The sequence below is a fragment of the Gavialis gangeticus genome, unplaced genomic scaffold, assembly GCF_001723915.1.
Source record: "Gavialis gangeticus isolate Ggan-Ray unplaced genomic scaffold, GavGan_comp1, whole genome shotgun sequence".
Classification (NCBI taxonomy): Eukaryota; Metazoa; Chordata; order Crocodylia; family Gavialidae; genus Gavialis; species Gavialis gangeticus.
In genome coordinates, this window is record NW_017729034.1 from 43,447,323 (window position 1) to 43,455,972 (window position 8,650).

The window sequence follows — 8,650 nt, forward strand, 5'->3', positions numbered from 1 at the left end:
CCCCATGGGCCAGCTTCAGCTGACTGCCAGCTCAGCCCTGCCCATGTGCAAAGAATGAACCCTTGAGGTAACACAAGTTCCCTAAGGCACTCTGCTTTACAGCACCTTTATCTAATATATGATTTGACGAGGGCTAATTTTTTTGTGTGATATGCCATTTTAAAAGCATTTTGCAGCCCTGCACATGTGCTACATCATAGCTGTTGAGCGCCTGATCTTTCTTGTGGCAGCAAAGCCCCAATCCCTTCCCCAGCATCCACTTGAGGTGCATGTGCACCTGCTGCCAGCAACAAGCCAGATCAGGGCTCTGCAGACTGCCAGTCTTACCTCTAGGCAAGTCCCTGCTGCCCACAGCGAAACCTGGGCTGCTTGTGGCAGGTGGAAGGGAGGCTGCAAATAGTTGCATTGGGATCTGTGGAGCCCTGGCTTGGCTCATTGCCAGCAGTGGGTGCACATGCACCTTGGGATCCTCCAGATGAGGCGCAGAACAACCTGGTCTGGCTCTACCTCATGAAGGGCAGGGCCACCCTGATCATATGCATCAGGCTGAAAGAGGGGACAATAGAGGGATCCTGGATGAATTGTTTAGGGCCCCATTTGGTGAAGTTTGCCAGACATTTGAGGCTGGTGAAGAAACAGGAATCATTGAAAATAGGAAAGAAAGGTGCAGCTCAGTTGCAGGAATGAAGAGGAAGTCAAAATGTATGCACTTCAGTGGCTTCCCATGACTTGAAATAGTCAGCACAGAAGGGGGCTGTGCTCAATGAGCACTACCATGTATCTGTATGTGTGTAGGCTGCACTAACCTATCCTTGTGGTAGGCTCCATCAACATCTTGGCCTTTTTGACTCAGATCAAATGTACCATATTTGACATCAATGGGAGGGTGTCAGGGCTGGCTCCTCCCAGTACCAGCCTGGTATTGCAATTCCTCCAGGCTCAGTGCCAGTTCCCTTATAGGGGAGGAGCTGTTCCACTCCAACCCCCTTTGTGTGTGTGTGACCCTTAAAAAAGAAAAAACCAAAAAGGGTCTCATCAGCATGTTTGCCCAATATCGGTCATGTGTTTTATAGTCCTGCTTAGTGTTGGCTGCATTTAATCAACTTCATATTTGGTTTCTATTAGCAAATACATGCTGCTTTTGGCAGCAGTTTAATGATAGACCATGTATTTAATGAAGTTTCCTTGTGGGGCGGGGGGGGTTCCTCCATGCCAGCTGGGGGCAAAAAACCCCTTGTCTTGTATTCAAGTAAATATGGTACTTGCTAATCATGTTTTTTCTGTCTGAATCAGGTTTCAGGGACTTACACCGAGCTATATACTTTCCCAGATGAATCAGGCTTTTAAGAGAACGCAAGTGGTCATAGCTGAACATAGGAAGGATTCAGAAACCTGACTGTGCAGGTAGAAGTAGGATCTAAATGCCACTTATTCCTTTAGTGATGAGCTGCTAAAATTATTTGTGACAAACAGACAATATTTTTCTAACTTTTACAGCAAAACACCAAGATGGCAGTCTTAGCTGATTTTTTTGATGAATAAAGACAATTTACTTGAGAAACCTAATAAGGTGCAGAGTGCCCAAAGTGGGATCCCACCCTCGCTGAAGCACTTACTAAAGCTATTCAATGTTCAGCATAAAAACGAATTGTCTACTTCCATTCAGTTCCACTCACAGTTGAAATGAATCCTTTGACAAAGAAGCAAACTCCCTTTTTACATAGTTTTAGGGCTTGCCATGACTGAGAGCCAAATTGATATGAGATCCTAGCACAAAGGATATGCACTCAGGTAGCACATTAATAACTTCTCACTCTGTGCACCAGCGTAATTACTACTATGTGGAAATAATACATTTGCTTTGAGGAATCATGGATCTTGATGTTCCCTGATATTGCCTAAGCCACTCAAGAGGGGTGCTGGTAAGAAATAATATCCCTGAGGGATGATTTCTCACAGTTGAGAATTGATATCATTTTGGTACCACTATACTTCTGCCTAGATAAAATACACTAAAATATAGTTTAAGTGATTTTGATGAAGCCAGTCCCTTTTTTAATATCTTTTACTGTTGCCTAAGGGGGACAAAATAAAAAAATGATGAAAGTGACTTGGGAAGTGTATCAGAGTCCAATAACCAGTTAAGTAAGTCTGCTCTTTCAGGTTTTTGCAGTACGAATTTATATTATGATCCCCCCAACAGCAGTAAACTTAGATAATCTTTGCTTCTTCCTTTTTTCTCCAGTGAATGTGAGTTTTAGTCTGTAAGTCTGGATTGATGATGTGTTTGTGTCTTAAAAACTTTATTGATTTTTGCAGGTTTTCTTGAATGTCAAGTGCTGTTAATGATCACTGTTATTTTAAATGCACGAGTTATGAGAAAAGTGTAATGATGTATTTTGTAACCTTTTCTCTCCAGGTTCACTGTACAGCTATATTTTCTAGAATTCCTCCTTCTCAAGGGTTTAGATATTACAATGCATGTAAAACTTTAAAGGTTTATAACTTAGAGATAAATTGCTTTGTCCCAAGCTCCTTATAGAAACTGTATCAGCACCAAGATCTTTTTCTCTGAAAAGTTAAGAATATAAAGCAGTGGTTTTTCAAGCATTTTAGCCTTGAGCCACCCCTGGGAAAGTGCCAGCTCTTAGATTTCAGGGTTTTTTTAATCACAGAAAAGTAATAGAGCAATTATTTTATTGAAAAGAAATCAGAACATAGAAGGTAGAATATTTTGAACACTATGAATTCCTAATGGAAGTCTCTGGGTTTAACATACAAATCATATTTTCACCCCTAACAATGCTAACATTGTGTGGCACCCAATAGCACCCTTGAAAGGATCAATAAACCCTGATTGAGAATTATCAATATGAAGAGAAGGAAAATCCTTTCATGTCACCTGTGCTTTAAGCCTGTTGAAAAGTGGGAGTAGTGTATGATAGTGAAGACAACAACAACCCCTCCTAAAAAGTCCACAATTTAGAAGACAAAGAAATGGTTTGCCTGAAGCAAAAATAATCATCACAGCTGAAAGGTTTCTGGTTCTGTCATGTCTGGTCTTTTTCGTAAGCTGTTATACTACACTGGACCCTCAGATATAAAAATGTCATTGCGTGTGTGTCCAAGGCATTTGGTCTATGTCTAGTGTCTCCTACAATGTAGCAGTACTTATATTGCAACTGATAACTAATTAACTTGGAGGTTACACAAAATATTTCAGTGATTTTTAAGTAAATAAGCTTGAGTCATTTCCAGGCATCTATTTTGTGATTAATAGCAAAACTGCATGCGATTCAAAATACTATGGAGGCAGCAGATTGCAAATATTATGTGAAAATATTGTGTGTCATTATGTGAAATCAGCTAGATCAGTGTTTCTCTGGTAGAGCAGGGGTTATTTGTCCAATGTGCTCACACCGCACTAGCATACTCAGGGACCATTGCTCAGTGAGAGCCTCTGACCAAGCAGCTGCATGAGAGCAGTGTCAGTTGTAGGTGGGTATTGTTTTTTCTTTTTTCTTACTCTTTTTTAAATCCCGAAGATATACAATTGTGTTGCAGAATACAACAGCAGATACATGTCTGCAAAGGAAGTATGGCTCTACTTAATGTGGGTCATTAGGCATGCTGTTAATGTCTTTTAAGATGAAAATCTCTTTTCCCTGTCTCATGTTTCTGTAACAACTGTTGAGAGATTAGTATTTTAAATGAGGGGTGTTCACCTTTTGGCTCTGTGTGCCAAATGAAGGATGTGGGGTTAGTCTGCAAGCTGGATCAGATCCTACGTGCCAGAATCATGCTCTGGGGGTCCTGTGTTTCCTCTGCCAGGTCCCCCTGTACTGGGATTAGGCACCATGCTGCCTTGCATGCCTGACCTAGCACACAAGGCCACAGCCCCATGGGGAGTCCCAAGGGGCAGATGACAAGGTGACATGGCAGGGGCTAGACCTGGCCCCTGGGCTGGGTGTTGAACACCTCTGCTAAACAAATTACCTGCAGATCTGTGTGCCTGAACTGATGCAGATATGGCACTACCTAGATGCCGGCACTAGGCTAACATTAAGTTTTGAGAACTGGGGAAGACTTTTGACTGAACATCCTTATAAGTCACGTACCCTACTGCTAAATGACAATAACTATCAGAAACAAGGTATATGCCCTCCTTTCTGAGTCATTTCCTGCCTTTATTTCCTCCCTTTAGATGATACTTACCATAGCAATTAAGTGCATAAGTGTGCAAATTGCAGTTCTATCTTATGTATATTTCCCAAGTGATTATTTTGCCCATATCTAAATCACAGCTAGTGAACTAAGCACAGTGAGTTGAGATTCAGAACCCTTATACCAGGCCTCTGGTATGCTGCCACATGGATGCAGCATGAAGCAGATGCTACCTGTTAGATCTATTAAGCTTTAAAGCAGAAGTTTGAAAGTGCCATTCTGCCCAGACCTGGCTGCTGACTTGCTGCAAGTTCAATTATTTCACAACCCATTATAGAAGGGGTGAGAGGGGGTTCTCTGACTTTATCGTTGACTGCTTAATAGATGAAAGATTCCCTCAGAAACCACCTACCCTCCTAAAAATCAAAATGCTGCTACATTAGCTTCTCTGTTTCTACCTACTATACAACTGGATTATATTCAGCTGAATAACATTCAAGCATCTGCCTTATTCCATAGGCCACCAGGAAGATTTCTGAGAACCCATTGGTGACAAAGAGGTAAGAGTTTAAGGACTTACATGGAGAATCTTTCTCATATCACATTCAACTTTATTCCTTATTAAAAAGAAGCTCTGTGTCTAAATTTGTGTGCGAGCTGTTGCTGAACACATAATAACTTCCACATTTACTTTCAAAGTTACTGTACTTGCAATCTCTCTCCTATTGCCCTTAGGATACCTGGTAATGAAAGGTATATGAAAACACACTGTATTCTGTTCTGTTTGATTCTGTTTTCACAAGGGCTTTGGGCAAAGAGAAATTGATGTGATAGCTGGAGGCTGAACTGCTTTGAGCAAAATGGTTAACTTATTCAAAGGGTAATGTATATAAAATCAAGTCAACAAGACTACAGAAGAAAGAAAGGTCAGCTGCATGGGAATCCAAGCAAATTTGCAGACATGGGTGAAAGCTGCTCCAAAAGCCAAAGGAAGATCTAAGTCTTGAGATCAATTTTCTGTTTCTTCTCAGTGCAGATTGCTAATACATTAATTATCACCTGCATAGTAAGAAGCATGATTTATACTCATTATTATTATTAACCAATGGGATGTAGAAAATATGTTAGAAAGTCATGGTAATGGCTCCACCTCCAGTGACAGCTGCAGCACCACCTGGGGGCCACCCTACACCCATTCTCTGACTTCATTTTCCCCAATCTGGCCTCACTTTCTCACCTGTCACACCTTGATGTCAAAATTAATATATTTGGCAGGCTGCCTTCAGAGAACCAGAGTTCAGCTTTTGGTGCCACATCCTGCCCAACTCTACATTAGGCTGCCTGTCATCCCCTCCTCACCTCTTAACTCTTGCCTCTTAACTCTTAGGTTTTAGAAGAGCTTCCCTAGGAGCATCACTAGGAGCCTCCTAGTCAGGCTCCCTTTCAGGGCATGTACCTCTCTAGGCCATCCTATGGTCCCTAGTTCCTTTCTCAGTGTCCCAGACCACAGCCTGGGCTGCACATGCTGGACTCCAAGCCAACAGCCCAAGACGCTAGCATACATCTCTAGTCTCCTCCACCCTCTCTCCCTGCTGGGTCCCCAGCCTACCTCAGTGCACTGGATCCTTGGAACAGCCCCTGAATGGTGGGATGGCACTCCTCATCTCAGGCAGCCCTTTATAGCTTACTCCTCTCTTTTAAGCCACCCCAAACCTCACAGCATAACATAAACCCCAAACAGCAACAGAACACATATTATATCTTCCTACAAGCTGCTTCTGTAAAACTCCTCCCATAAGATTCTGAGCCTTGGCCCCAGGCTGAGGCTTATATGGTCCTTTCTCCTCCCCCTTCCAGTCACTTGACCTGGCTTGCTATTAGTAAGGCCCAAGCGCTGCTGATCCTCTGTTCAGCTACCTAGTGCTCTACTACCTGCAATCTGTTGGCTGAGTTGACTTAACTACTTGCTTCTACTGCCTTTTGCAGGCTGCATTTGCTCTGCTATCATAACAGGGGTTCTTTAGCTCATTGCTTGTAGCTTACTTTCTGCTGCCCTGTTCTTACTTCCTCCAAGTAACGGGGAGGGAATCTTTTGTTACAGTCAGTAACTTACAATAGTAAAACAAGGTAGGTCAATCACTTTTATTATTGCTCTAAAGTACAGCTTTATACATCTTGGCTGTGTGATACTGTTAGTACCATTTTCAAGTATTTCCTCAGGCATCAGAATTGGCCCTCATGCATGTAACACCCCTTCCCTAGGAACTATAAATAAAGATAATTGTTGTCATATTAAAATATATGTTCACCCACCCCGACTCTTGCAAAGATCCAACAACTGCTAAAGAAAGTAGGGCTTGTCTTTAGAAATGTTGAGAATGGCTTATAGTGTCTGACTTCTGTTCTTTAATCATGTTCATTTTGAAACTAGAAAAAGAGTCTCGAGTGTCACCTGTAGCTGTCAAGATCACAGACCTTCCAGTCAGGATTCAGAACAAGTCTTAGTACAGAGGCAATTATTATTCTGTTGCTGATCTTTTCCTCTCCATAGAAGAAGGAAGTACGTCTACACCCATCTTCCTGGACCTCCCTGTGGCATGTGACGATGTTCACCAAGTACTCATGTCCTACCTCCTAGAAGCTGAAGGGGAATAGAAACAATTGGAAATGGTTTCTCCCCACTTTTTGGACTGAACTTACAGGTGTAAAAAACGCTTGTGAGTTCTATAAGGCTCAGTCTCAGACATAACATTTAATGTTTACATAAAGCCATCAGGAGAGCTGAGAGACAACAGGGGCTAACAGGCTGCAGACAACACACAATTCTAACCTTGTCTATATCACGCGTAAATAGCACTAACTCCTAGTTCCTCCCTTGCTAATTAGCCAATATTAACAACTGGGTAAAGAGCAGCTGACTACAAACTGTAGTAAAACTGGTAGGAGAAGAGAAGCACTTTGAATAATGTACCTTCTCTCTACTATCTCTCACTACTGGAAACAGATGTCCCTAAATACTAAATCTAGCCCTAAAGTCTTTTAGGCCAATTCAAGGCCCAAATGGTCATGGAAATTGCTACTTTCATGTATGACTGACAAGAAAGCCATACGTCATTCTTTGGAGGACAGAACTGCTTAGCCTGATCTACTTATCCATGGCCTCCAAGACTTACTATTATCTTACAAATCCATCCATTAGAAGTCACATGACCTGAAAAGCTCTAACTGGAACAAAATACCTCTAATGCTCACCTGCTTAACACTACGTGCTATATGAGCATGTCACTCTGTTGTTCTACCTTCTGCATTGGCTCAAAACTGAATGCAGAGTTCAAGTTCAAGGACTTTGTCCTGTCATTCAAAGCTTGCCATATAAATGGCTCTAGGGTCATCCTGTTTTCTACAACCATAACTCCCTTCAATAACTGCCTTCCACCAGATTGAGGGAAAGGGATGGGGGAGACTCGTGACTACAGGAGAAAATTTTCACAGATGCAGGATCTAATATGGTTTGAAAAAGAAATATATTTGTGACTGAGCATCTTCTGTACTAGGCCCAGCTAATTCCCATTAGCTTTAACAGAGTAACATCAAGAATTAATGTTTCCTGTAAAAGTTGTTCAGAACTGGGACTGCAATACAAACAAGAGATTAAACAATGGTTAAATATATGATGGAGCAAATTTGTGTTTCCCTGGCATATATAGACTCGTAATAATCTCCTATTTTTTTCGTATTTTCTTCTTTATATGTTCAAATGCCTTATGGTTTTTTTTGTAAATTAAAAAGTTGATTATAATAACTCTTCCAAATAATCTTTGAATCTACAAATGTACTAAATAGGTAGTATAAAGCCTGTAGACCAGATTGCCAGCCACCATAAATTAGCAGAGCTTTATGGACCTCAATAAAATTTATGCTGATTCATACCAGGAAAGAATTAGGCTCAATTTCTACATAAAAAATTAATTAATTTTGTCTTCTGGTCAGGTAATGATTATTGCACATTGTATAGACCTAAAGAGGAGGACAGTAAAAAGTCTAACCTTGAAGCCAGTAGTAATTGGCACAAAAGGAAGACAGGATCCAGTCCCAGGTTAGGAGTTAAATCTGTAGTGATAGAGAGAGCTTCTCTTGTTTCAGCAACAAGAACACAATTATAAATATCTTCTTTTGGACTTATGATCCAATATTTTGAATACAAAAATAAAATTTCTAATATGCTAACCGACAATATAAGAGCCAGCAGGTAGTGTGGCTGTTAGGCATCCTACAAAACACATGGAGACTCTGGAGTTTTTCCAGTGTGTTTTGGCCTCAGAGAAGCCCAAAATGTTATGTGGAGGTTTCTCAGGTCAGGATGAAACAATGTATGCAGGGATGTGTAATTTCTGTAGGTGATAATGAAAGCTGTGATGTGTAATCTCTATGGGCCACAACTTCTTGAAGATGAGGGTGGATGGAAGCTATTTACATAAAATATGCG

The 8,650-nt window shown here is 41.2% G+C and overlaps 1 long non-coding RNA gene across 1 annotated transcript in view; it reads left to right on the top strand.

Annotated features, from left to right (window-relative positions):
* Positions 1-489: 489 nt before the first annotated feature.
* LOC109304338 overlaps positions 490-8,650 on the top strand; it is a 15,312-nt gene continuing 7,151 nt past the window's right edge. Inside the window, exon 1 of the long non-coding RNA XR_002099364.1 lies at positions 490-674. This is a non-coding gene — a long non-coding RNA (uncharacterized LOC109304338). The remainder of the gene's footprint in view (positions 675-8,650) is intronic.